Below are 3,721 nucleotides of genomic sequence, written 5' to 3' on the forward strand. Positions count from 1 at the left end.
GTTTGAGTTTGTGTATGATATGGTGAAAATGGTTTAATTGGTTTGATATTTATATTAAGTTTTTAATTTAATTTTCTTTAATTAGCCGTTATCCAACGGTATAATTATTATTATATTATTATTTTCATCTCTCGCTCGCGACATTAAACCCCGCCCCAATTCGCCCACATATCGGGGGGGGGGGGGGGGGTGTTTGCGTTCAAATCTCGCCCAAACCAACGCCCACTGTATATGGCCTTATGGAAATGGTATGTAATTTGGTCAATACTAGCTTTTTTTAACAAGATTGACTCCGTAGGGGTCAAATTTGATCTCTGAAAAAATGGTAGGGTCAATGGGTATATTTGAAAGTGAAGTGGGAGATCATGACTCAGACAGAAGGAAAATGATTGAATTTTGAATGAGTGTTGTGAATTTTTCATTTGTCAATGTATCTTCATGGCAATGTGAGCTATGGTTGTAGGGTTCTCTGTAATTCTTATTGTTGCAGTGGTTTTTTGATGAGCATAATTGTAATTTTACAAGCTGAAATTAACTATTTGTTTAAATGTTAGTATTTCAATTATGTAACTTTCTCGACTAAAGTTTCTTTGAATGTGGTTAATATTTTTTTTTTATGTGTGTGTATGTATGTGTGAGATATTACTTATAGATTTTTATGTTTTTCAGTTGAATACTTCTAAAAATATTTTAAAACCAACCTTAGTACGAAAACAATTTAACATACCAATTTGAACTCTTTAGGATTTCAGATCATCTTCTCAAGCCCGGTTTAGAGTATGTGTTTAGGACTAACGTGTATAACAATTAGCATGATAAACTTTCATAACATTATTATATGAATATGGAAACTAATGAAGATCTACACAATATATCACGGAGTATCAATAAAATAACATACACAAGTATCGTGTTGTAACTTGTCGCCCTGCAACATCGTTATATATATATATATATATATATACATTAACAATTACGGCTCTCTTAAAAACGTGGGTCTGATTTTGTTGCCCTTCCCGGCTTCTCTTTGAGGCGGGGTTGAAACAAGCGTAGCCCAAAGTATAAAAATCACAAAACATGATGATGACCAAAATCAAAACATTTAATAGAAAGTTTAAAAAGGCGCGTTCAAATTATAATTTAAAACCCCAATCCAAATTACAAAACCAGGTTTTTGAAAACCCGCCATCCAAAACATTTTCATCCTTTGTCAAATTATTTTTAAAAATGGCGGCATCTTCATCTCTTAAATCACTCACACACGCCTTCATTTCAACACCCACCAGTCATTCAATCTCTCACCTGGGCTTCTAACGATAAAACCACTCCTCAATGGCGGAGAACACCACCACCAGAGTTACCCGATTAGCAAAGAAAAGAGCAATCGGGTCTCAACTCCAGCCCGCAAACAAGAAACGGGTCGTGTTGGGTGAGATCTCGAATAATCAGAAGGTGGGTAAAACCAAGAAGGTGAAGAGACCGGTGGCTAAAGAGCGTGTGATTGATCATACGGGGAATGATCCCCAAATGTGTGGAGAGTATGCGGATGATATTCATGAGTATCTTCGTCATATGGAGGTTTGTAAATAACCCACTTTTTTTTTTATTTGAATTTGAGTTTGATTAATTGATGGGTTCATATTTGGGAATTGAGTTTGATTAATTGATCTGATCTCAGTTAGGGTTTTGAATCTAATTTGGGTCGTTTTTAATTGATGGGTATTTTTGGAAATTGTAGTTTTTTGAGTTTTCAATAAATGGTTCATATGCATCATTCATGAGCTTAATAAATTGATCTCATCTGGATTAATTGGAATTTGAAGTATTGATTTGTTTTTATTTGATTTTGGATTCAGATGGAGAGAAAGAGAAGGCCTTTAGCAGATTACATTGAGAAATTGCAAAGAGATGTGAGTGTGAATATGCGGAGTGTATTGGTTGATTGGTTGGTACAAGTTGCAGAAGAATATAAGCTTCTTCCAGACACTTTATATCTCACAGTTTCATACATCGATAGGTATTTGTCACTAAATGTTATTAGTTGACAAAGACTTCAGCTTCTGGGTGTCTCTTCAATGCTCATTGCATCGTAAGCTTCTTACTGCCTTTTGTCTTGGTGTTTTTTTTATTATTTTATATACATACTTATTATCTAATTTGGATTTGGTGATTAACAGAAAATATGAAGAAATTAGTCCGCCACATACAGAAGATTACTGTTACATAACCGATAAAACACTTAAATTTGAAATGGGAAACCCAACAGTCAAAACATATGTTAGAAGATTCACCAGATTAGCTCAAGAAGATTATAAAGTAAGCACTACAACTCCCCTGGGCCTAATCTCGGTTGTTTATCATGCAATTCCTCGCCCAAGTGTTCTTTTTTGTTTTTGACATTCACCCAATTTGCGGTTGGAGTTTTTGAGTTATTATTTAGCGGAATTGAGTTTGTTGGAATACAATTGCATCAAGTTTTTGCCTTCTATGGTAGCTGTATCGGTCACGTTTCTTGCAAAATTTATGCTAAAACCCGAGTCACATCCATGGGTAAGAAATTAAAAAATGGTAAAAATGATTTGTTTTTTTTTTAAATTTGTTTTTATGCATTAAAACTATGATTTTTAACTCTTTATAATAATTGTTTTGCAGAATCTGGCATTAGAACAAGTTTCCGGATTCAAGCCGTCTGATTTAAAAGAATGTATTGAGATTTTACATGATTTGCAATCGAGTCGAAGATGTGGGAATTTGGTGGCAATTAGAGAAAAGTACAGTCAACATAAGGTTTGTGTTACATTATTATTATAATAAACGTGCATGATTGTTGTGTTCTTGTTATTATATTAAAATCTGACTAGAATTTGTGATTTTATTGCAGTTCAAATGTGTGTCTGGATTATCTTCTCCTTCGGTGATTCCTGCTACCTTTTTCGAAGACATTAAGACAGTGTAGTTGGCTGGAATCTGTTGACTGGTTACACCACATTGGTGAAAATTTAGGATTAAAACATAGAGAGGTTGATTAGTTTAGATAAAATAATACATTATAAATGTTGTTAGACAGTTAGCAACATGTAATAAAACAAGTTTATAGATTGAACAAAGAAGTGCCTTTTATATATACCTGTAGTTTTTTTTAAATAACTGCATTTATTTTTCATATTCCATTTTTGATCAATTTGTGTTTGAGTGGTAATAATGTTGGGGTTGGAAAAAAATTGAAATTGAGCTTGTCATGATATCTAAAGTTTGAAAGAATTATAGAAATTGTTCTATATGTTTGTACCACATTTCAGTAGTTGTTCTTTATCTTTAAAATTAACGTATTTTATCCTTTACGTTTACAAATCCAACAGTGTTTGTCTTTTGGCTCTAACCCAGTTAGATTTTTTCGTTAAGTCAGGTCATGTGCCCTGCACATGAGGACAAATTAGTCATTTTACCTATTATTTATAAAAATATTAATAATTAATTAAAAGATCATAAATATACATAATCTCTCTCTCTCTCCTCTGTATTTTGTAATTCCACACCACTAACAATTTATCACCTCTATCTTCAAACTTTACTATCTAATCTCATAAACATGGAATATTAAGGAATCTGAAGCATAAAAACAACAAATTCCTTATCCTCCTTCATTACTCCGAGACCATTTGTAGTGAAACTGAGCAATTAATTGTTGGAAAGCACTTAGGGTACGTTTTTCCGGTGAGTT

At 33.1% G+C, this 3,721-nt stretch overlaps 1 pseudogene; it reads left to right on the forward strand.

Moving 5' to 3' along the window:
* Positions 1 to 1,332: 1,332 nt before the first annotated feature.
* On the forward strand, positions 1,333 to 2,956 carry LOC143620967 (putative cyclin-A3-1; annotated as a pseudogene).
* The last annotated feature ends 765 nt before the right edge of the window (positions 2,957 to 3,721 follow it).

This window comes from Bidens hawaiensis, unplaced genomic scaffold (assembly GCF_021521415.1).
Source record: "Bidens hawaiensis isolate Kalapana, Puna unplaced genomic scaffold, B.hawaiensis_p1.1 tig00002754_1, whole genome shotgun sequence".
In the NCBI taxonomy this organism is placed as follows: domain Eukaryota; kingdom Viridiplantae; phylum Streptophyta; class Magnoliopsida; order Asterales; family Asteraceae; genus Bidens; species Bidens hawaiensis.